Source organism: Eurosta solidaginis, chromosome 4, assembly GCF_040869045.1.
Source record: "Eurosta solidaginis isolate ZX-2024a chromosome 4, ASM4086904v1, whole genome shotgun sequence".
Classification (NCBI taxonomy): domain Eukaryota; kingdom Metazoa; phylum Arthropoda; class Insecta; order Diptera; family Tephritidae; genus Eurosta; species Eurosta solidaginis.
This window is the reverse complement of record NC_090322.1, coordinates 95,379,338-95,406,066: the sequence shown is the minus strand read 5'-3', so window position 1 is coordinate 95,406,066 and position 26,729 is coordinate 95,379,338. Positions and strand designations below refer to the sequence as shown.

The window sequence follows — 26,729 nt, the reverse complement described above, 5'->3', positions numbered from 1 at the left end:
TTTAATAAATCTAGTAGCGGTTTAGCGATTCGTGAAAATGATAGCACAAATCTACGGAAGTAAGAAAATAAACCTAGGCACGACTGTAATTGTTTTGAGTTCGTAGGGACTGGAAAATTCTTAATGCTTTTAATTTGGGATTCATTAGGCACAATTCCCGCTCTAGTAACTTTGTATCCTAAATAGTCGATTTCTTGGTAACCGAATTTACATTTCTTTAAATTAAGCTTCAAATTGCGTAAAGTTATTCGCTCTAGTACTGACCTTAACAGAATCACATGATCTTCGAAATTCTCGCTAGCAATAATTATATCGTCCATGTAAACAATAATTTTTCTTTCATCTAACATATTCCGAAAAATGGTATTGATAAATCGTTGAAACACTGCTGGTTCATTCTTTAACCCAAAGGGCATTTTTAAATACTCAAACTGTCCATTAGGAGTTACAAAGGCGGTAAGCGGTATGGATTCGGCAGACATATTGACTTGATGGAATCCACTCTTCAAGTCCAATACGGAGAAAAGCTTTTTATTTTGTAGATATTCAATACAGTCTTCAATCAGTGGCAGTGGGTAATTATCCCTAACCGTCAATTTGTTGAGTGCTCTATAGTCCACCCACATGCGGGTTTTCCCATTCTTCTTTTTTACTAGCACAATGGTTGAAGCATAGGGTGAGTCACTTGGTTATATTATTCCTTCTTTAAGAAGGTCAGCTATAATTGTTTGCACATCACTGCGTGCAGCGTAAGACAGTCTATGCGGCGCGTGATGGAAAGGAACGTCTGTATTTAAATCTATTTTCATTTCGTAATTAACGCCCCGATTCTAGTGTGGTAACATTCTTCACCACGGTAACAAAATCATGTGACAACTTTTACACCCTTTTGGTATTCTACCCGCGAAAGTAGCCGGCTAATTTTTTACCCACAAAATTAGGTGGTTACATCGAAATAACCACACAACAGCTGTTGTTTAGAAAACGGCAAAACTGAAAAATAAAGAATTGTAAGCGCAAATAAGTAAAGATAATAGTAAAAAAGTGTTGCCTCTTGCTATACATATTTGTTTACATTATGTACTTTCACAGAATAAATTACAATATACCTATGTAGAAACTTATCATGCATAATATGCATATACACATCGTCCCGTTTATTCATTAACCGCGTATCTACAAGTGAGACATTTTCGGTAAAGCGAACACGGTTGCCACATCATGTTTTCATTTGGGACCAAAATTCATCGAAGAAAAGGACCAAATTTTGGTTTTATTTTATTAGTATAAAATACTAAATTTTAGGATATTTCCATATAAAATTTTACTAAACATAGTGAAGACTTTCCTTTAATTCAAGCTGAACAAACAAATATATGTGCATGCAACCAAAAATGGTACTATATTTTGACATAGGATAAGTATATGTCTTCCACCAACCAAACGTTGTGAACTTAGTTTTGGTCACAAAGCTCTTGGTTCTAGCATTATGTTGTTGATTGCAATGAAATACAATGTATAGTGCAGTTAGGTTTCAGTAAGAAACGGTTCAAAATTTGCGTTCTGGTGTTGCCGAACTACATATGTATGTGGAAAACTCAGTAAATCAGAAATGAAACTAGGCAATTTTGTTAGTGCTATTTTTATAGATGCTTACTTTTTCCCTTAACGTTTATACTTCATATCAGAGCCTAGATTCAGTAAGTGTGAGTTTTGATCCCAGGCCTCAGGGGTTCTGCCAGCACCTACGGAAATAATTTTATACAAAACATTTCTTCCGAAATCAAATCTCTTTTGCATTTGCTTCCTTCTGTCTTCGGGTTAAAATATTTCTTGTTCCAAGATACATAGTTTTCAATTACCTTGCGTGGCTTAACACCACAATAGTCCTGGAATTCCTTGAACTCATTGAGCTTGGTGAGAAAGATTTAAGTATCAACGTGCCAAACTAGAAGTAATGCATAGAATTTCTTTGTATAAGTTTTGAAAGTGTTAGGCTCACGGCAGAGTGCTCGCTATAAGCTATGCTAGGCGAGAAGCAATTTTAATTTTCATATATTTTACATAGTGTTGTATAATCGATAGAAATATCTAGCCGTTATTAATCTATCTAATATATATTATAAATGGGAAAGTTGGATGTTTGGATGTTTAGATGTTTGGATGTTTGGATGTTGTCCAGACGTTTGTCTTTGTGACTCAATCACGCAAGAACGGCTGGACCGATTTGAATGAAATTTTGCACACATATAGCCAATAGTCTAGAAGGATCTACTAGCTATATATTTTTCACTGCCCCCTAGGAACAGTTATAATTTAATTATTATATTTTTGCGACTGAATCACGCCAGAATGGCTAGACGGATTTTGATGAAATTTAGGACACAGACAGTAGTCTACTAGCGAAATTTTTTTCGAACATGGAAAGAGGGGTGGGGGTCCCATGACCCCTTCGAGCAATTACTTTTTAATAATTTTTACACATTATAACTTTACGTATACTGGCCTTCACCAATATCACAGACTCAAGGGGTCAAATAAGTCGAGGACTTACAAAGTGAGCAGTGACACCCTCCGCGCGCCCCCCCTTTATCTCCCCCTCTGGTGTAAAATCTATAAATTGTTATAACTCAATATAAATTTTCTCCTATATTAATAGTTTTTGGTATCTGGCACATACAGATCGAGATCTAGACAATTTTGGAAAAAAGAGCAGCGGTCCTTCTCCTCCCGCCATCCGCCCTCCTTCAATTGTTTTTATTAGCACGCTTTTATTCTTTGTAACACTTCATTCGCTCCAACGTGCCTGCTGCCTTATTAAAATAGTTCTAAAATTAGATTCGCCTTATTTGTAATCCCGTTAGGGTCATATCGAGACCCTTCCGTCATCATTTCTAGATGGTTTTAGGTATCCGTCCGGGATCCCGTCGGGGTCATTTCGGGACTTTTTCGCGACTAATACGGGATTATTTGGGGACCCTTTCGGCATCACTTCTGGATGGCTTTCGGGATCCGTCCGGGATTCCGTCAGCGTCATTTCGGGACTATTAGGGGATAATTTGGGGACCTTTCCGTCATCATTTCTTAATAGTTTTAGGGATCCGTACGGGAGCCTACGGGGTCATTTCGGGATAATTTGGGGTACCTACCGGCATCATTTCTGGATGGTCTTCGGTATACGTCCGGGGTCATTTCGGGACTTTTTCGGGACCATTTGGGGTCCCTTCCGGCATCATTTCTGGATGGTTTTCGGGATCCGTCCGGGATCCCGTCGATGTCATTCCGGGACTATTTCGGCATCATTTGTGGTACCTTCCAGCATCATTTCTAGATGGTTTTCGGGGTCATTTCGGAACTTTTTCTGGACTAATACAGGATCATTTGGGGACCCTTTCGGCATCATTTCTGTATGGTTTACGGGATCCCGTCGGGGTCATTTCGAGATTTTCCGCGACTAATACGGGATCATTTGGGGACCCTTTCGCCATCATTTCTGGATGGCTTTCGGGATCTCGTCAGGGTCATTTCGGGACTATTTGGGGATCACTTGGGAACCTTTCGGGCATCATTTCTGGATAGTTTCCGGGATCCCTCGGGGTTCCCTTCAGAGTCATTTCGGGATCATTTTGGGGTACCCACCGGCATCATTTCTGGATGGTTTTCGGTATTCGTCTGGGATCCCGTCGGGGCCATTTCAGGACTTTTTCGGGATCCGTCCGTGATCCCGACGGGGTCATTTCGGGACTATTTCGGGATCATTTGGGGTACCTACCTTTATCATTTCTGGTTGGTTTTCGTGATCCGTCCGGGATCCCATCGGGATCATTTCGGGATCATTTGGGGTCCCTTCCGGCGTCATTTCTGCATGGTTTTCGGGATCATTTGGGGTACCTTCCGTCATTTCTAGATGGTTTTGGGTATCCGTCCGGGATCCCTTCGGGGTCATTTCGGGACTTCTTCGCGACTATTTCGGGATAATTTTTGGATGGTTTTCGGGAGCCCGTCTGGGTCATTTTGGAACTTTTTCAGGGCTAGTACGGGATCATTTGGGGACCCTTCCGGCATCACTTCTGGATGGATTTCGGGATCTGTGTAATTGGGTGTTTGTGGCGGCAATGGGAATTCCACTCCCATTTCATTCAAAGTGTTTATGATTTCACTGCGATTAGCCATATCGGACATGGTTTTTAATGAAATATAAGATTATTTATGTTGTATGGTGGAAACCCCACACCTGACATATAAATTTTAATACTTTTAGGTTGGTTAGCAAACGATCCAAATCGATCTAGATTTTTACTTGAAAATAAAACACGCTTTTTCTTTTCTCGATTAACCGGAAGTGTCTTCCTCTTGTTTTTGTTATTTTCTTTTCTTCTATTCAGGGTTGTATTACATTTATCTTTCGCCACAGGGCTGTTACAATATCAATAACCTGTTTTTTAATACAGGGTTGTTACAAAGTGGGTATTTTACAATTTCTAAGTAATGAATAATAATTTTCAATTTTAAATCGATAAAGAAAAGCATATATAATAAATAAGTATGTCTTCTGATATAAGAAACAAAATAATATAACTGAAATAAAAATAAATAAAATAATAGAAACAAAAAGGAAGTGTTCACATACACAGTATGGCAATTACGAGTCTAATGCAACCCCGCCCCTAAATTTCTCTGTTTCTTTACTGTCTAGGAGGCCACGGAGTAGGCCGGGCCCGAAAATCTATCGCCATCCAATATTACAACTTTCGCACACAAAGGGGGTAACACATAAGCCTAGTATCGGTGCCGCACTCCACGCAGAGACAGGAAGAAGTGCCTCAATACACCCCTGTCCTGGCATTACACTCATGAGGCGTGTCTTGATACACACTTCGCCAGTACCAGAAAAAAAGGAGAGAGGAGCGAAAAAGAGGATAAGCCGCTGCTGCAATAATTTAGATATTTTTTCGTTGTTAGGAATAATACTTTCAGTCTCACTTAATTTTTTTGTGATTTCGGAATTTTTTTGATCTTGTTTGAACACCCTAATAGATGTGTAATAAATTTGCTTCAACAATTTTTTTCTAGCTTTATCGTTTCCCTTTGGATTCTTAATTTAATTTTGTATGATTTGCTTTAGATTTTTAAATTCAAATTACGTTTCCACGAAACAGCATTTTTTTGAAATTTTTTTCATTGGTACAAATTAGTTTGCGAAAATTTTTTTTTGGGTTTTTGTTGGACATTATAAATATCTACCACTTATTTTGTTGTAAACCTATCGCGATATAGCCTTATTGGCAGTTCACTCTCAGCTTTATGTTCTGTGTTCCTTGCCTATTTTTGAGATTTGCCGCCTAACGGCATTTATTATAATTTACAACATTTGCAAGTCACTTTTTATTTTATTTATTATTTTTTTACCATAAGATATAGATATTAGTAATGAGATTATTTAGTTTGTAGCACCCAAAAGCAAAGAACTTTGATTCGGACCGCGACCGAGCATCCGAATAACTTCAGAGTTATTGCCTACCACCTCTCCCACCTACCTGAGAGAAGACAAACAAAAAAAACTTCCTATATAGAATCCTCTCCTATAGGTATACGTCTCTCTATGTATGTGCTTTTTTCAACTTTTCAGCTACCCCACCCCCTCTCTTCGACGCGGGCGCCTTCGTCGCTGGATTGACTGATGAGTGCTAATATAGGTATCATTTGTCTTTTGACAAAATAAAAACTGAATATACATACAAACACACATAGGTATATAGAAAAGGAACAGTTGATTTAGATTTAGATTTAGATTTATTTATTAAGTCTATGGTTTAGAAACCTTACAGACTAAGACGTACATAGATTATTAATTATATTGAAAATAGTATATACAAAGTTTTTCTTTAAATTCATTGCGATTTACAAATATATCTAAATTTATTTCTCTGCATAACAAATTAAATTCCGATAGCAGTCTGATAATTGGTTCATTTTGAGCATACCTGGTTTTGCAGAGGTCAATAGAAAACCTTAAGTTAGTAGACAACAGAGGCGATAGTCCCACCTTTGGGATTTTCTTCCTTTTTATTTTTGCAACCTTCATTAATTTAACCTCGTTGGTGCAATGTAGGAGTCAGTGCAACGCCCAAGGCTGCGTCAAGGTTTTACGCAGAAGGGGAGGTATAACTCCACCTGCACGGACAGACCTTTAGTTTCAGATTTCATGCCACCTCCGTCTTACCCCAACAGTCAGTTATACAACAAAGGCGCCGAAAGATATAGCCCAGTTGAATTTTTTGATTCATTTTTCTCATATTTAATCATAGTCTCAGTTTATGACTTTTTTGCAATCCCCTTTTCTTTACGTCTTTCACACCTTTTCATTCTCTATTTCATTTAGCTTTTTTTTAATTTCTCCTTATTTCATTTCTTTCATACTCTTCTTTATCTCTATGACAGGACAGGTGATCGCTGTAGTGGCAGCATCGCTTGGACAAGTCCGATACGATTTGTGCCACTGGAACCAATACGAGGGGGGATACTCAGCTTACCGTAGGAGTTCCTTATAGGAACTGCGCCGCTTGCGTAAGTGGGATCCTACCATAAACCTAGTATGATAGGAGGTAGACGCTTTCGGTTGCAGGCCACTGTTCAAGCTGCCGTGCAAATAGTCAAGCACTGTTTGCTCGTGAGGTTTACAGTGTCCCTGCGCCACACACAAATTCCACAGAGTATGGCAGCCAAACTTAAGGCCAAGGCCTATCGACTCGATGTGCCATACTCGACTGACATGACTTGTAGGGGAGACGTAGCTGTCTTAGACTTAGACAAATTGCGGACGGACAGCTCACATTCACTAGGACCTTGCCAAGGTGCAACACCAACACACACCAAAAGCATTAATTGATAAATTAACAAATATAACAAAAAAAATATACATTGGTGAAAATCCATCGAAAATCAGTTGAGTTAGTCATATATTATTATTATTATTTTTTTTTAACTTTTAATTGGTACACATACACATACCCACTCATATATATATATATATAGATGTAGGTAACCCTGTATTTATAGGTTGTCGAATTATTTTTATCACACGCTTGGATATGTTGTTATTGTAGCGATAAGATTGCTCCCCGAAGGCTTTGGGGAGTGTTATCGATGTGATGGTCCTTTGCCGGATACAGATCCGGTACGCTCCGGTAACCCAGCACCATTAAGGCGCTAGCCCGACCATCTAAAAAAAAAAAAAAAATAAATGTAAGGCGCGATAACCTCCGAAGAGATCTAAGGCCAAGCTTCTCTTCCAATTTGCGTCGTGCTCCTCTCGATTTTTCCCTACAAATTGGCCGGACCGGACCTACATGTTTTATGCCGACTCCGAACGGCATCTGCAAGGCAGATGAGTTTTCACTGTGAGCTTTTCATGGCAGAAATACACCCGGAGCGCTTGCCAAACACTGCCGAGGGACGACTCCGCTTAGAAAAATTTTCTTCTAATTTAAAAACCTTATTTCTAAAATTTTGATGTTGCTTTTCCCGGGGTGCGAACCCAGGGCATACGGTGTGGAAGGCGGAGCACGCTACCATCACACCACGGTGGCCGCCAGCCCGACCATCTAGGGAACGATTTATATGGCCACATTAAAACCTTCAGGCCATCCCTCCCTCCCGCCAGAGCCTCGCCTGTTAGTGAAACAGGATTCGCCGCGCATAGGTGAGGTTGACAATTGGGTTTGGAGAAGCTTTATATTGCGCTGGCAATCTGAAGGGTTGCGCTACACAGCCCCTTGAATCTGGTATTTTAGTAGTCTCCTACGACAGGCATACCTACCGCGGGTATATTCTGACCCCCTAACCCGCGGAAGTTTCTGGAACAGTTTCAAATGTATTCAGAAGAGCCATCATGAAGATATTCCTATCAACGCCTACATTGCCCTTTCGTGGTCGGCCACTTCGAAAATGAGAGGATAAAGTCACCTATTTAATATATTTCGTCCATAATCTTTTTAAGAATAATTTATTCACCCTTATTGTCATTGTCGTCGTCGACATCGTCGTCGTATTTCAGTCGACGTCACATCGCATCGACTTCGTCGTCACTTAGACACCAAATCGGTATTGGCTAAGCTTGTTGAGACGACGACGACAATTTATCGATAAAACGAAAGGAAAATATACCATCTCTGCCATTTCTGGATCAGCTGTTAGATTTTTTTTACTATTTCTGTATCTTTTTTCGCGATTTGAGATTTGTTTAAATATTTCATTTCAAGATTTCACAAAAATGTTTTATTATGAGCTCTAGTGACGAAAATAATAAAGAGGAGCTTAGACTCAATAAAAAAAAAAAACTGAAATAACGCCGATTTTTTCTAGCCCAGCTACAAGAACCTCGAATTATTGCGCACTCGTTATTTTCATTTTGAATATCTAAAAAAACAATGCATATTACATATTTGTATATTTAATTAATTAAAAAAGAAGTGTTTTACTTGCATATTTTCTTTCTGTCGTAAGTAAAAACAGCGTCGACACAAATGGCGTCGTGTGAGGGCGACGACGACAGCAAATTTGCTTAGCCAATACCAAACATGTGTCGATACTCGTCAATAGTTATCGAAAACGACGATGGCAATACCGAATTTAACACGTCGTCGTGAGTCGTCGTCGTTCAGTGACGACGACGACAATGACATTAAAAGGGTAAAGTACTCCGCCTACTATTTCCATATTTTGAGTGATTTTTCCTTCGTAAACAATTATATTAATTTTCTTCTTCAAGGATAAAACTATTACTTTTATGAAATATTTTTGATTTTACGCAAACTGCTAGGAACTTTCTAGCTTTCTCGCCTTAAGATACCATCTAATGAGTTAAGGAATTGTCAATGTTAATCACAATTACTAAAAAGTTTAAAAAGAAACGATGTAACAGGGAACACATTGTCGTCGGCTTTTTTTTTTATGACCGTAAGTTTATATGAGCTTGCGAAAACAGGTGATCGACCGATTAAATGGCATTGATAAATTGGCTGAAAGAGATGCGAGATGGACACGGCAAGTGGCGCTACTATTTATATCACTGCTCAACCTTTTTGTAGTATTTTTTTTTTTAAATTATAAAATTTAGTATTTAAAATTTTTATAATAAAATTTAAATTTTCTAAATTGTTTATTTATAAATTTTATTTGAATTTTACGGATTATTAAATTTAATTTTTTATATACTATATTTTATTATTTATTATATTTAAGTATTAATTTTTTAAAATTTAAAATGAAATAATTTTATTTTATTAAATATATAAAATAAAAATTTTTTTTAATTATTGATCATTTTCATTTTATATTTTATTATAAAATTGATTTTCATTAAAATTTAAGAATTATTTATTAATTATTGATCATTTTTAATTTTGTTTTATTAAATATTAATTAATAATTAATTAGGGGTTAATTATTAATTACTTATTTTATTAAAATTTGAGAATTATTGATCGTTTCGATAGTTTATGATTTTTATTATTGAATAAATCTATGGAAATTTTTTTGCGGGAAGCTAAGTACTATATTAGGCTAGATAGGAGAGAACCGACTCTAAACGCTTATAATTCAAAATAAAACGACATCCGGTCGAACCGGATGGACAGACCGTTGAAACATTCAATTTCAAAATTAAAAAAAAAAAAATCAAACGCAAAAAAGAAATTTAACCGAACCGGAAATGACCGGTTATAACGCTGAAAACCAAAAATAAAAAAAGCTGAAAATTGAAACGAAAAATAAAAAAACCAGAAATGGGCCGAATATACATTGGGGGCGCCGCGGGTGTTGTTGCGACGCCCGGTGCTATTCCCACCCTCAAAACCATGGCCACCGACGCACCTAATTTTTCGGTGGCCGCCTACCTGTGTTACCTAAATGCCTTCTAAATAATTAAAGCCATCAGCATTCCCATTATTACAAGACTTATTAACAATTCATTATCAATGTAACTTATAATTAAGCGCAATCGTTATCTATTAGTCTCAATTTAAAGCAAAAAGGAAGTTTATTGACAAAGAGAATAATTGAAGGAAAGTTAAAATTTTCTCTGAATTTAGGACGTTTATCTTTTAATGCTCTTATTTTATACGTAAATTAGATCGTCTATGGAAGAATAAATTTATTTTAAACTACCCGCTTAGAACTAACCAAAGGAAAAAAATTCTGCAAGGGATTCATCCTTTGATTCTTTCCTTTTATATGATATAATTCAAAAGTTCCCATAAGTGGGTCAATATTTCAACATAACATAAGACATAATGGCGGTGTCCGTTAAAAAAAATTCTACGCCATACCCTAATCTTCGCAACCAAAAGTAGTAGATAGTTTACTGATAGTATTTTATCATTTAACCTCGTTGCTAAAGTGATAGTAGGACGTAGAGTTTTATCTAATTGCCGAATGAAGGTTTACAATTCATTTGTTGTAGCTACTCTTCCTCACCCCGCCCCCTTTTTATTATTTAATTTACTTATTCCTCATATTCATTTATCGGGTTCATTTGGTCTACTCCTTTATTAGTAGGATGCATTTATTTTGGATTAATTGTTATTTTAATTTAATTAGATTTTCAGTCAATTTAGTGGGATTTGGATTATTTTGAATTTTTTATAATTAAATTTTTTATATCTAACATTTTATGATTATTGCAATTTATTAAACAAATGCAATCAAAGCCGAAATATTAATGAAGTAAATTTTGTTTGTTTGCTGGCAACCGCAAAATTTACTTACAAATTTTAACCTAAGCCTTGGGTAAAAAATTAGCGCATATGCTGAATGCGAGCAGCAATTAAACACGCCTCAAGTTTTGCGTCTAATGTAGCATACAATTAGGCGTAATTATTATTAGATATTTGGATGCTGACTTCATGAAGACGTTTTCTTCTAAAGTGTCATCCTAAGGTAGCTTATTTGCTTAAAATTCTATATAATAAATTTAAATTCAAAGAAAAGGGAAAAAAGCTTAAATTCCTAAATTGTCCGTATTACGGAACAAACTCACCGCTTCAGATGATGTTCTTGTTGTGGTCACTGTTGGTGGTGCAGGAGGCCGTTCAGGTGGGCCTCTGCCTTTGTGTTGACGCTGTTGGTGCTGCAGGAGGCCGTTTAGTTGGGCCTCTGCCTTTTGTTACCGCTGTTGGTGGTGCAGGAGGCCGTTTAGGTGGGCCTCTGTCTTTTGTTGTGGCTGCAGGAGGCCGTTTAGCCTTTTGTTAACGCTGTTGTTGGTGAAGAAGGTCGTTTAGGTGGGCCTCTGCCTTTTGTTGTCGCTGTTGTGGCTGCAGGAGGCCGTTTAGGTGGGCCTCTGCCTTTTGTTAACGCTGCCCTGCAAACGTACTACTGGTATTTACTCGGTAATTATCGGATAATTTACCAGAGAGTTCTTCAGTTAAACAGAATCGGCGTCGGGATAGAATTGCCCTGTATATATCTCGTACATGTGAAAAGTACAATAGCATATACCAAAACTGGAATATACCAGTAATTTGTCTGAAATTTCAACGTATTGTACCAATACAAAACCAGTACATTAACAGGCTCGTTTTTGGTAGCCTATGTAAGAAAATAAAACTATTTTCCATGATTTTACCAAATATTTTAGGTATATATATGGCCATAAATACTGGTAGTTGCCTGGTATTTTCCTCAATATGTACACATACTTTTTTTGGTAAATAACCAATAACTGCAGTAAATTATCCCGGTGGTTTACTTGATGATTTCTAGTAGTTTACTGGTATTTCTTAGCTCATTTCTCTGTAGTTTTTTGGTAAATATCTCATATACACAGTGAATTTTACTGGCAGTTTTCTAGACAAATTCTCGTAGTTTATGGCTAATTTGCCTTGAAACTACTTGAAATATATTGGTATTTTATAAAAAAGTTCCTTTTAGTGTACGTGGAAATACAGCTTTAAATACCGTTAGTTATCCGGTAATCTTCCAATAGTTTCTTTGTAAGTTCTTGGTAAATATTTCCAAAATTATAGCCTAATTTACCAATGTTTTCATGCCCAGTTACTTAGTAGTTAATAATTCCATATTCTAAATTAAATACTAATAAGGTAAATTTTCTATCAATATTTATTAATATTCATTCTTTATTTAACAATAATTAGAATTAAAACTAAATTTAAAAAAGGTAAATTCTAAATTTAAAAGAGCACGTGGTATAAAAAGTGAGTTACGTACGTTCAAACATGCATGTGAAACTTTTATATGTAAGTGGCTTAAACGAATAAAGTTTATTTTATTTATTACTATTACTTATTATTGACTTGACGTGCTTAAATCGGTTAGGCGCCAGCTCGATCGACTTCCGCATTAATTTTTCAAACGTTTTGCGACCCAAAGATGAAAATGCATCTATAAAAAAAGTTAAAGTTATTAGATAGTAACCTTCCTTTCATACAACTCTATTGACTAAAAGCCAAAAAGTTTTAAGTTTCCCTTTTGAATGCTGGTGTTAAATACTAACACGATTTTTTTTTAATTCGGAAAGAAATTTAGGTCCAGCGATCTTATTGAAAACTTGTAAAATCTCATGAGGAGTCTTCTATTTCCAGGGGTCTATCTGAACATGTTTCCTCTTCAAAATCTCCTAACTTCACTCCTTTGATTTTCAAATTTAAACCTGCTCTTGATAAAGCTTTTTTTTTCCGAATACAATAAATTTTGTATTGTCTTATTATTCATTATACTGTATTATTTTATATATTTTAATGTTTATATCCTGCAATATGGAACTTTATCAAAACTTTTTTTTGATGCATCTTAACCATAGTCAGGCACAGTATTTAAATCTTTAGTGCATTGAGCATTCCACTACCTCTAATCAAGGTTATTTATTATAACTTTTAACGCTCACAATATATAGCTACCAAAATCTAATGAAAAGCTGCTTCAAAAAACCTCCCACTTTAAAAAATGTTTATGCGGATTGAGTAACTTCCAAGTAGACACAGTGCCAAATTTTAAGATAAAAGCTGCATTGTGTACTGAAAAAACACTAAACAATTTAATGGTAACATATGAAAATATAATATGTGCTCAACTATGGTATTAACTTACGAATGTAAAGAACGGTCCGCTCAAAATGCAAATAGCTTGATCACGCCTTTTGCTGAAGTAAAGACAATTTTTTTTAATATTAATTTTATTTCGCGCACTGATTAAATTACTTGAACACTATACATACCTCTTTAATTAGTCCACGTTAAACAATCTGTATTATTCTTCACAAGTGAATGAAAATTTATGAAAGACAAATTGTTTTTTTTTTTATATTGCCTACTACTATGTAATATATGTTTCCAAATATTCTTGTAAATTGCAAGTATTTTACTTGAAAAATACCAAGTTTGTGATACGTATTTTTTATCGTATTTATTATGGCAAGGTACCGAAACTTTAACTAAAACTTCTTATTCACAGCTCACAGTATAAATTGAAGAAAAATCCAGTAAAATACCTGGAAGATTCCTAAAAATTACTGAAAACATACCTCAATTGTAAATTGGTAATTATAATGGATGGCTACTAAAAGTTTACCAAATGCTTATTTACTTTCTTTTCATTGCTGTTAGTGAGTTAGAAATTTTTATGATTGTATAGGTAGTTCCGGTAGCCGATGTTTGCAGGGTGTTGTGGCTGCAGGAGGCCGTTTAGGTGGGACGGTGCCTTTTCGTTGTCGCTGTTGGTAGTGCAGGAGGCCGTTTAGGTGGGCCTCTGTGTTTTGTTGTTGTTGTAGCAATGTTTCGCCCCACCTAATAGCTGCGACCGATCACAAATTGTCATCAATATCCTCTAACGGGAGTCCAAGGAAACTTGCTGTTTCGACAGGGGTGGACCATAATGAAAGGGGTGTTAGAGGCGTTGGTTCCACATCACAATTAAAGAGATGGTTGGTGTCATGTTGGTACACATTGCAACCGGGGCACACATTTTTTATGTCGGGGTTGATTCTGGATAGGTAAGAGTTTAACCTGTTACAGTATCCAGAACAAAGTTGAGCTAGAGTGACTCGCGTTTCCCTGGAGAGTATGCGTTCCTCTTCCGCAAGTTTTGGGTACTGTTCTTTGAGAACTGGATTCACCGGGCATTTCCTGGCATAAAAGTCCGGCGCCTGTTTGTGGAGTTCACCATGGACCTGCTTGTGTTTTTTTGCTTGCTGTTGGGATGCCCAGGTTTCTGAGTATACTACAGGAACTGTTTGGTTAGCATCTCATTTCTCTCCCTGATGGGGAGTATTCTCGCCTCATTATGTAGATGGTGTTCTGGGGACATAAGAAAACAGCCCGTGGCGGTTCTGAGCGCAGTATTTTGGCAGGCCTGTAGCTTCTTCCAGTGGGTAGTTTTTAGGCATGGCGACCATATAGGGGACGCGTAGCACGCAAACGGCTGGCCAATTGCTTTGTATGTTGTAATGAGCGTTTCTTTGTCATCCCCAAGTACTGCCAGCAAGGGATTTGAGGATTTTATTACGGCTCTGGATTTTCGGAACAATTGCGGCTGCGTGCTCACCAAAATGTATATCCTGATCAAACGTCACACCAAAGATTTTGGGGTGTAGGACAGTCGGTAGCGTAGTGCCATCGACGTGGATGTTCAAAATGGTCGACATTTGGGACTTCCAAGTTGTAAATAAGGTCGCGGATGATTTATTTGGTGATAATGCCCGTGGGCCCGGGCCTGTGGCCATTATTGTGCAGTCATCGGCGTAAGAAACGATAGTAACTCCTTCCGGAGGCGAAGGTAGTTTTGATATGTAAAAATTAAATAAAAGTGGGGATAGGACACCACCCTGTGGCACCCCTTGTTTAATTCTTCTTGGCTTTGATGTTTCGTTTCTGAATTGCACCGATGCCTGCAGACCACCCAGATAATTTGCGGTCCACCTTTTAAGACATAGGGGAAGGGTAGACCCTTCCAAGTCTTGCAGTAACGTGCCGTGGTTGACCGTATGAAAAGCTTTTGATAGGTCTAGCGCTACGAGTACTGTTCTATGGTGGGGCTTCTGATTTAAACCACAATTTATCTGGGCGCTAATGGCATTTAGCGCGGTGGTGGTGCTGTGGAGTTTTCTAAAGCCATGCTGATGACAGGCTAGCTGCAAACTTGCTTTGAAGTAGGGGAGCAAATTGGCTTCAAGCGTCTTGGCTACTGGCGATAGGAGAGATATCGGGCGATATGACTATCCTATGTTAGCTGGTTTCCCAGGCTTTAGTAGCGGGACCACCTTGGCCATTTTCCATTTTTCGGGTATGACAAAGGTGGAAAGAGACAGGTTGAAGACATGTGCTAAATATTTGAAACCCTCTTTCCCTAGGCTTTTAAGCATCGGCATGGCTATGCCGTCTGGGCCCACTGCTTTGGATGGTTTAGCATGACCGATGGCATCCTCAACCTCTTTGGCGGTGACGGTAATTGGTTACGCGCTGAACTTATGTTTACGTGCGTGTCTGTTGGCCCTCCGTCTATTTTTGTCGACCGTAGAATGCATTATGTATTGTCGGCAGAAAGCGCTCGCGCATTTTTTCGCATCCGACCGACAGCACTTTGTCGCCAAAGGCGATGGAAACTTTGTCATTGTGCCTAGACGGATTCGATAGGGACTTTACAGTGGACCAAAGTTTACCTACACCGGCGGAGAGGTTACAACCGCTTAGGTGCTCCTCCCATTTCGCCCGCTTGTTTTCATCCACAAGCAATCTGATGCGTTGGTTTATATCCCTTATTTGGGTGTCGCCGGGATCGAGCTGTCTTATAAGGTCACGTTCTCTCGCTAAACTTGCGGCCTCTGCCGGGAAGTGGGCCGAATATCGGGAATTCTACCGGCGGGAATGAAACGAGCCGAGGCGGATTCAATGACCTTGCGGAAAGCACGCTCCCCCTGGCGGGCATCAGTTGGGATAGGGAGGGCAGCAAAGCGGTTGTCTGTAAAGGATTTGTATTCGGCCCACTTTCCTTTTTTAAAGTTAATGAAAGTGCGTTTTTCTGCGACGATGAAGTCGGCGGAGCGCTCGAGCGAAATAATTATAGGCAGGTGGTCGGATGCCAATGTTACCATCGGCTGCCAGTTGACGGAGTTTACGAGTTCTGCACTCACGCTTGAAATATCCGGCGAACTGTGACAGCTTCCTACCATACGTGTGGGTGCGTCTCCGTTTATAGTGCAGAACGTCGTTTCTTCTATTTCATCCGCTAACATCTCACCCCTACTGTCCACCCGCAAGTTTGAATGCCATAGATCGTGATGGGCATTGAAATCGCCTAAGATAATGCGATTGTTTCCAGTGAGTACGCCGCTGATATCAGGGCGGTATCCACTGGGGCAACAGGTGACAGGAGGGATGTAGATGTTGATGATTTCTAGATTTGCATCGCCCGACCGGACAGATAATCCTTGACGTTCTAAAACACTGTCCCTGCGGTCGATGTCGGGATATAATATATGATATTGTACAGTGTGGTGTGTGATAAACGCGTGGCCGCCTCCATTTCCGCTCTCGCGATCTTTTCCGTGGACATTATACCCAGAACAGGTCTGCAATGCAGATCTTGCTGTGAGTTTAGTCTCTTGAATCGCAGCAATGCGGATGTTGTGCCGCTTTATGAAGTCGACTATCTCCGTGATATTCCCAGTTAATCCATTACAGTTTAACTGCAGATTTCTGAAGTGCATAGGGGGGCGGGGGGCGTCGTCACTCTGGGAGTAAGTGACGGGTGACTACGCCTGGGTTGTGGAAGGCCAGAACGCGATTGCTGTTGTGGCCCTGGGACTAGGCGTCCTTGGGTAGGCATTGGGGTACCCGGTGTATTTGGGTACGCGGCCTGGCAACATGGCGCAATGAAACCCGTCGGATGGGTGCCGTTGCGGAGACTAGAACATCTAAGAAAGTGCCACCGTCCATTGCAGGAGCTTCATTGGGCGGATGTTGCAAACGTATATTCTGTGCTGGCAAACGGTGCAAAGGGAGGTAGGGACTAAGAGTCTGTTTCCCTGACCTACACAATTGCTGCCGGGAAAGGGGGGGGGGGGGGGGGGGAGAAGACTGGGGCAGGGGCTGATGCTCGGCATTGCTTCCGACTCTACTACGGAGATTGTAGGTATGAGTGGGAGCAGCCGTGTGAGTTGGTGGCGCCGTGGGGCGCGAGACAGATGGAGCAATCCCGCTGCAAGGAGCTGCTGGGAGGATGACAATTTGTGGGAGGGACGCAACAAATTAAATGGGGTTACACTGAAATGGCAGTCCCTGGTCGGGAAAAATCCCGAGTCGCTCCGGTGCATAGAACCGACGGCCTTGGGAAGCGTGCCTTTTGTTGTCGCTGTTTGTGGTGCAGGAGGCCGTTTAGGTGGGCCTCTGCCTTTTGTTGTCGCTGTTGTGGCTACAGGAGGGCGTTTAGGTGGGCCTCTGCGTTTTTGTTAACGCTGCTGTTGGTGCAGAAGGCCGTTTAGGTGGGCCTCTGCCTTTTTGTTAACACTGTTGTTGGTGCAGGAGGCCGTTTAGGTGGGCTTCTGACTTTTTTGTCGCTGTTGTGGCTGCAGGAGGCCGTTTAGGTGGGCCTCTGCCTTTTCTTTGTCGCTGTTGGTGATGCAGGGGGCCGTTTAGGTGGGCCTCTGCGTTTTCGTTGACGCTGTTGGTGCTGCAGAAAACCGTTTAGGTGGGCCTCTGCCTTTTGTTGTCGCTGTTGGTGGTGCAGGAGGCTGTTTAGGTGGGCCTCTGCTTTTTTGTTAACGCTGTTGGTGGTGCTGGAGGCCGTTTAGGTGGGCCTCTGGCTTTTGTTGTCGCTGTTGTGGCTGCAGGAGGCCGTTTAGCTGGACGGCTGCCTTTTTGTTAACGCTGTTTATAAGCTATGAAGGAAGAAAAGTTGTAACATTAGCGGTATTATTTGTTTTTTGGAAAGCATGAAACTTGGCCACACGTGAGCCCGTTTTGAAGCAATTCGTTCTGCTCAAGTTACCAGAACTCTTTCGATTCTCGCATAAGTGTACTGGACAGCAAACAATTGAATTACGTGTGAAATCGCAATCGTTAGAGTACGAGCAAAAGATAGACTGGCCGCTAGTGCAACAGCAATCGCAAATATCAAGAAATGGTCAGTTCAGAGTCAGAGAACCTACAATTACCGTTACAATTAGAGTGGAAATTTTGCAACATTGTACCGCACTTGCATATATTTTATGAACCTGTCACGTTGAACCAAACCAGTTATCAATTACAACCATTATATATTGCGTGCAGCGATCGGAAGCCCTTTAAAGACGAGTTACTGGAAATTGTAAAAAAAAAAACAATTTGAATTTACATTTAATACAAAGCATATACACAGAACAGCTATGATCGCAGGCTTTGGGTCGTCGTACGTTTGCTTTGCACAAAGATTGTCGAGTATGTGAGACGAGGTAAAGGCGCGAGCAAGTGTGGCGACAACGAGGATAAGTTGTGGCAACCTTTGAACAAGAGCTACTCATTTCATGCGCTTGGGGTGAGAAACCAAATTTGAAATTTGTAGCTTCTATTGGTTGTACCAAATATGATGGCGAAAAAGTGGCTGCGTCGGGAGATTTTTCCTATGCAAACATACGTCATCACTTGAAAGGTCACGCAGCTTTCGGTGGTGATGGCTTGGAGCTCTTTGCCTGGTTATTTTTATGCATGGTCGAAAAACGCTAGTGAAATCTCTTCTTGCTTTAGCAACATTAAGTCGGTAGATCTAAAATTTAGCAAGCTTTTCAGATACTTCTTGGAGCAAAGCTTAATATAAATAAATAAATATATTTATACGCAGTTATGTGCGTGTAATTTCAATACTTCCGCCAATAGACCCTTGAGCTACTTTAAGGACCACGAATTATGCTTATTATTGCCATGTGTTTACTTCCCGGTTTACAACAAAATTAGTTAAAACTAATAATGATCTAAACTTACCAATTTATTAGGTTTAATTTAATAAAAAAAAAAACTCACTTAATTTTTGACCACTACCACTCACAATAAAAAAACTCACTTGGCGGAACAGTACCGCTGCCAACGATTGCAATTTTGCTAATGATTAAAATGGCGCCAAACGCCGTCATGCGTTAAAACAAAATTCCACCATTATTGCGACTGCGCAGTGGAACGGCGCCGTTAAATCGCATTATTTACCTGTGGTTGCCCCATAGAGGAATGATACAGGTGGCAGCATGGTGACATACCTACAAACATAAATAAAAATTCCATGTACTTTGTTTTTGTAAATTCGATGGACAAATGTCAAAATCGTACTGCGCCGGAAGTTGATGTATCAAATCAAATAAAAAAAGTTTATAATCAGCTGTTCCATGCTGCCACCTTGTATCGTTGCGCCATGGGTTGCCCATGGTGAAACCACACAAGGTGGTAGCCACGGTGACATTCCTGCAGCCATATTTAAAAGTTCCATGTACTTTGTTTTTGTAATTTGACGAACTAACGTCAAAATCGTACTGCGCCGGAAGTTTATGTGTCAAATCCCATAAAAAGCTACGAGTCAGCTGTCACCTTGTATAGTTACGCCACGTTGGTTGCCGTTATTGGGAATTTTCCCACACCATTGTATTCTTTGGCGATGCCACCCGCGCGAAATTAACGAAAATTTGTTTTAACGCAACAAACATTTAGGTTAGAAAACGATTAGAAGACGAGTCGAATTCTAATGTATTTCTCTAAGGTAGAAGGTTAGAGGACGATTTGCGAAACTGTCGCGAATTATAGCATTCTCGACATAAAGGGGACTTAGTTCTCGATATCGAGAAAAGGGTTAGAATTCTAATCGAATTCTAACGTCAAATTCTAATGAGAATATTGAAGTGATGCGCAATTAAGTTCAATTATTGAAAATCAGCGAAATTTCCATTGTTTCATTATATCAAATACGTTTATTTGGTTATAATCTTATGTCTTAAGAATGAACATATTTCAAAGGCTTTTTCTATTATAATAAAAAATCAAACCGTACTTAAAGATTGAGTTCAGAGTTGGTTTGAGGTACGGATGAGGAAGCGTTTTCTTCATGCCATTCAAATAGCACTTCAATAATCTGCTCGCTTTCCTTTTTTAACTTTTTTGATTCATTTTCACTTACTAGTATTTATTATTATAAAAAAAAACTTATTTCGCAACTTTTAATCACCCTTATCGCGAAGTTCACGCGGAAAATTGTTCGCCTTCACTTTTTTTGTTCGGGTGAACTTTTTCCGGCTATCGACAATTTCGGGCGAACAAAAGTTCACTTCGAAACAGCTCATACTCTATTGTGAATTAGCAGTGAACAAATAATTTATTTGCAATTGCGTAAATTTTGTAAACAAGCATATGTTTCCTTAAAATACAGCAAAAATAGAGATAACAAATTTTGAAAAAAATGTTTAGTATTGCACTTAGGTTGGTATTGATTGAGCGCGAGGAGAATATAAATGTGAAAGCGATTCGGAGGCAATTAAGGGGCAGTTCTAACCCTTTGGAGCTAAGTGACTCACTGTAAGTTAAAAATTACTATTTTCAGCACTTTTGAATAACAAATTAACTTCTCTTCAAATATTTGCTAGATATTCTTGCAAACTCCTTGCCACCATTGAAGCAAAAATTTGGAGTACCACCAATTGTAAAGTTGAGCGCATGTGTTCGTTTTTTCGCAGAGGGAGGACATCAAAAAGGCGTTGGAAAGGATCATGAGGTGGGTCTTAGCCAATCTTAGCTGAACATTTTGCAACCGTTGCTTTTTCCACAATGGATAACTTGGCCGACTTTAGAAGAACAACGTCAAACTGCACACGATTTTTATGCAAAGTTCGGAATACCAGGAGTTGTAGGATGTGTTGATGGAACACACGTTAACATAGCAACCCCTTCCAAGAACGTTCACCAATTTTACAATAGAAAAGGCAAATGCAGTTTAAATGTTATGCTGGTGAGTGCTGTGCATATAACTAAAGATAAAATAAAATATAAATTATATACATAAATATTTTCCAGGTATGTGACAGCAATCTGAGAATTCGTGCTATCGGATGCTGCACACCCTGGTGCTTGCCACGATGCCTCTATATGGAACATAAGCGACTTAAGATCAGAAATGGAACAGAATTATTTGCAAAGTTACAGCAATGTTCGTCTACTAGGTAATAGCCTAAAACCAATGAAACGAATGCAATTGAAATCAACAAGTTTTCAGGTGACGCGGGGTACCCTCTAGAGCCTTGGCTACTTACTCCTTACAGAACTCCAGAAAGTGGATCACCTGAGGCAAAATTTAATGAAGTTCACACGCGTTGTCGAAATATAATCGAAAGAACAAATGGTGTTCTTAAAAATCGGTGGAGGTGTCTTTTAAGTGCAAGAGAGTTGTATTATTCTCCTGCAAAGGCAATAAAAATAATTATCGTTTGCGCAGCTTTACATAACATTTGCATTCATTACAAAAGTGAAGCAAATTTGCCAACGCCATCTGATAACGGATATTTGAACGAGACTCCTACATTAGAAAATCAACATATTGGCGAAGAAAACAGTACCAATATGGTGGCAGGTCAGCGTATTCGTACAGAAATCACAAACACTTTTTAAATAAAAAATATTAATTCAAATTCATTCATTATTTTTATTTTAAAGTATTAAGGTTCCTTTGTTATCAAACTTATTTCTAGAAAAATCAAACATCAATACTTCATTTCATGGTATAAAAAAGGAACACATATACCGCATTGCACTAAACTATATACATATGTATAAAAATGAAAATATTTAACTAAATAAATAACTATTTCATTCATTGAAAACTCGCTTAAAATAAATTAAAAAAAAATTAAAACTCAGTCTTTGGTTTTTGTCTTAGAATTTCAATTTATAATTCAAAATTTCGCCCAATTTACCACATAGGTCTTGTTGAGTCTCTAGTTCCTTGCGAATTAACTCCGTGTTTGTCAATTTTTTGTTGGACTTAGGTCTACTTTGCAGAACCGGCTGAGTGTTGCTATCGCTTGGTGGACATTCCCGTTCAGCAGCAACAAGATCAACAGGTTCGCTGTCCGCCATGCTTGTAGGCAAATCCGACTACAAGCAGGGACGTCATCGCTACTACACCAGGACCGTCCATAGTACAATGTTCGATACTATTCTATTGGCGAACTAATTTTGGCCTTTTTTGAAGGAACTCCGTAGCTATGTAAGTCTTGAATACCTTCAACTGGCTCTTTTAAATCCAGCAGTTGGTATACTGCCTCTTCTGCAGTCGGAAAGTTTTTGTGTTTTGTTGGGCCAGCCTCCTGTCCCCCTCGCGTAAATAGCATTTTTTGCCGCCTTCTTCCGTACATATCTTTTTTGGTCATTACATACCTAGAAAAAGATACGGTCTCATAAAAAATTGAGTTTACATATTTAGCAATAAAGACGTTTTACTTTTTTCCACTCAGCTTCACTCTTAATGGGTGGACCAAGGCTATTTAAACATAAACTTAGCTGCTTCCAGAAGTCCACGACTTTTTACCGATTTTCTTTTGAAAACCCTCTTGCAATTTCGGGATTTTGCATCATTTTTTCAAGTAGCATTTCTGATTGCGCATTATTTATTGATTTAGTCCTAATAATAAAAGTACATAAAATTATAAGAATACTAGCAGACCCGTCAGACGTTGTTCTGCCCTAAATTTGGTCTATCTGCATACATTTTAATAAGCTTTTTCTCTCTAATTCTTCCCTCCCCTGTTCACTTCTTGTTAATCATTTTATTCACTCTTCCCTCCGTCTTTTTCACATCATCTGTCTCCGTTTTCGTCTCACTATATCTCTTTATCAGTCTCCTTATCCTTCCCTCTTTTCTCTTCTCTTAAGTTTTTCCCATTCTTCTTCATCCCTTATTGCCAGTCCCAGAGGGTGGTATGTATTTTGTTCCAGTCCCATTCCGAGTTCCAGTCCCACTCCGAGTGTCAGTCCCTATCCTAGTCCTAATCTCATTCCCAGCCCGTCTCTGGTCTACTTCCCCGAAAAAAGGATCGTAAATACTAATACAGGCAAATTTATTTACCAAATTTCAGGCAAATCGAATAGGACGTATGTAAATAGGTATGTGGGTATTATCAATTCATGCTTTTTTTCGGCTTCGCATGTATACTTATCAGTTTTGCCAGGTTGATGCGACTAAATCGAATATCACAATGAAAATTACTTTAAAGCTCTGAGCAACAGCTTTCATTTGATATCCATATTACACACATTCCAGGTGTATCCGGGTCCACGTTTTGGCCTATATCTCGAGACCCTAGTCACCACCGGTATAAATTACTCTGTACTAAAGCACACACCAACAGCTTCAATTTGATACCCATAATGTAAAAACACATCCTAGTGTTACCCTGATCCACGTTTTGGCCTATATCTCAAGACCCTAGTCACAAAAAGATATGAAAATTACCCTGTACTAAAGCACTCATCAACAGCTTTCATTTGTTATCCTTGTATAAACACTTTCTAGGGGTATCCGGGTCCACGTTTTGACCTCAATCTTAAAACCCTAGTCACCAATAGGTATGAATACTACCCTGTACTAAAGCACTCATCAACAGCTTTCATTTGTTATCCATATTCTATAAACAAATTCTAGGGGTACCCGGGTCCACATTTTGGCCTATATTTCGAGACCCTAGTCACCCACGGGTACGAAAAATACCCCGTATCAAAGTACCCATAAACAGCTTCCATTCGATGCCCACATTGTACAAACATATCCCAGGATTACCCAGGTCCACGTTTTGATCTCAAGACCCTATCCAGAACGGGATAAAAAGTATCCTATATCTGTCTCCTGGTTCTAAGCTACCCCTCCACCAATTTTCAGCCAAATCTGTTCATCCGTTCTTGAGTTATAAATAGTGTAACTAACACCACTTTCTTTTATATGTACACATCACATTACAAACTTCAAAGATAACAGTATTTCTCCACTATTTAATGGATGTTATTATACATATAAACCTTCCTCTTTCAATCTATCTATTAAAAAAAACGCATCAAAATCCGTTGCGTAGTTTTACAGGTTTAAGCATTCAAAGGGACATAGGAACAGAAAAAGCGACTTTGTTTTATACTATGTAGTGATAGTGATACATGCAAAAATACCAAAAAATAAAACTTTTTGAAGAATTTTAAGGAAATGTTTAATATTTTTTACGAAAAATTATTTTTCAATAGATGAATGCATTCTTAACCATTTATGTTGCAGCATTAACAATTAACCATTTATGTTGCATAAAATATATGTACATACCTATGTCAAGCTGATATGATATGAAAATACGTATATATGTACATTCATACATGCCTATAAACCTACGCCAGAAGTTAAATAACGCAGCGAATGCTATGTACGTATGTGTCGCATCGCCTCACTCAAAAGCAATTAGCGCGCACGGTTGACACCGAACAATCACACACACGAATTTTTTGGTAAAAATTTTACTTTTGTTTAAACAATTTGGCTGATATAAGAAAGGAATCAAGTATTTTTTTTGATGCAGAACGAAGGTAAATATTTCAAAGTTATACTGAAAAGTCGAATTTTTTAAATCCATCCATCCGTTTATGAGTTATAGCTGTGTAAACAAAAATTTTGTGATTTTTTACTACATTTTGGCGATTTGCCAGGCCCCTATAATATATACCTTCAAATTATATTAACTGTACCATCTCACATAGATAAGCTTTCAAATGCAAAAAACCGTTTTAAAATCGGAGCATTCTGTGTGAAGTTATGTGCATACATGGCATTTAGTGACTTTATATTTTATAAGATTTATATATAGATCAATATACAAAAAAAAAAAATTACTCACATTTTGATTTTCTTTCGTTCGCCTGCTTTCGCCTGTAAAATATAAGTTGTAACAACCACGATTAATGTCATCAATGATATTTGTTCCATTTTACTTGTAGACTACCATAAATGTTATGTTCAATGTTTTACATGTAGACTCGTTGTAATGCTGTGCGAAAATAACACTCTGTGCTGCGCACAGTAATACCTTACAATTGCATCACTGACGATCAGCGTCGACATGATCGCCTATAAATACTGTGTAAGCAATGTAATTGAGAGCCATTCTCGTTTGACTGCCATACATGTTAGTTCGTCCAATATTGCTTTGGTCAACTAGCATTAATAAAGCATACATACAATCGAAATATTAGTACACGCGTTTTTATTCGATTGTCTACAATTCTGTGTGCGACTCTCGTCCTGATTATTGGACAGGTCCATTTGGAAAAGTAGACGCGGTCGCTATAACAAAAATAAGGAATTGTTGGCTCCGCCAATCCTATGAGCTATAATCTTAGGAACGGCAAGGCTAGCGTTTCATTGGCGCCCAACTTAGCGGCCTCGAATCAACAACGAACCGACTAGCGTGCACAAAATGGCGACATTTTCACCCGAACAATTTTCTCAAATACTGGAGGCGATTTCAAGCGGCGGTAAAAGCGGTTCTTTTACAAAGTGTACATCACGCTTTAAAGGGCAACGGGATCCAGCAACGGTAGAGGAATTTGGTGCTGCTGTAACAGTATACAAAGATATAGAAAAAATTTCTGACGCCGATACATTACGTGGGATGCCGCTATTGCTCGAGAACTATGCAGCAACTTGGTGTATAGGAATAAAAGAATCCGTTTCAACATTCGACGACGCCATGCAATTGATACGAGCAACATTTTCTCCTCCAACACCCGACTATAAGATACCGACAGTTTTATGTGCAAAAAGCGGCTGTTGTTCTCTCAACTCAAAGATAGCATCAGTGAAGTGGTGCAACTGAATATGATCTACGGCCTCTTATAGATGAAAATTAGAGATCGTGTGCACCGTGATGCATTCCCGACATTTGGCCAACTTATATCGCGTTGCCGTGATGCGAAATTGTTTCTGACCGAATCCAATCAACTACCGACGGCACCAGGTGAGAAGGCGGAACGTGCGGATGAGCCCAAGAGGTGCTCTTTCTGCCGATTACGCGGGCATACAGTGGACGTATGTTTAAAAAAGAAAACGGAGCAGCAGGCTCAGCAACAATCGACAGTGGCAAGTTCAAGCGGAACAGCGCCGCAAATCAAACGTACACCTGCGTTTGCATGCTACGGCTGTGGAGCACCAGGAGTGTACCGCGCGAATTGCCCAAAATGTAGCGGGCACAGTAAAGACAGTCCTCAATATCTAGCGTTTAATGCGGTGAACACTACCATTGTTGGAAGATCCAGTCCGATAGTTCACATAGAGATGTTTGGGATGACAGGTGAAGCTCTCTTCGATACTGGAGCGAAAACTTCTGTTGACAGCGCTAATTTAAAGAAAATATTATCGAGCAAGGGGTGTGTTTTCCAAGATGTCTTGGCGTCATATTGGCAGATGGAAGCACGACCACGCAAAAAGTGTTATCAACCATTTGCGACATCACTATCGGCAATAGGATTCGGAAAATTCGAAAGATATCGCTTCCAAATGCTACAAAGAATCGTACCTTAATCGGATCGGACTTTTTGGAACAAGCACACATTGTGCTGAATATGGCACAACGATACTGGTATTTCGAAGATGAACCCAGAACAAAATATGATTTCGTCGCTCCAAGTGGAAGTAGTCTACCGTTTGCTATAGACATAGCTAGTGCACATGTGGTAACGAGCAAT

The 26,729-nt window shown here is 39.0% G+C and overlaps 1 protein-coding gene and 1 long non-coding RNA gene across 5 annotated transcripts in view; both read left to right on the top strand.

Moving 5' to 3' along the window:
- Spg7 (Paraplegin) overlaps window positions 1–26,729 on the top strand; it is a 590,769-nt gene that overhangs the window by 48,375 nt on the left and 515,665 nt on the right. The window lies entirely within an intron of this gene.
- Window positions 18,850–21,779, top strand: LOC137248070 (uncharacterized). Of its 2 annotated transcripts, XR_010952052.1 has the most exons (4): window positions 18,850–20,537; window positions 20,606–20,967; window positions 21,033–21,178; window positions 21,232–21,779. It is a non-coding gene; the product is annotated as an uncharacterized lncRNA (long non-coding RNA). The 2 variants fall into 2 exon arrangements; XR_010952051.1 differs by having other exon boundaries at window positions 18,850–20,967.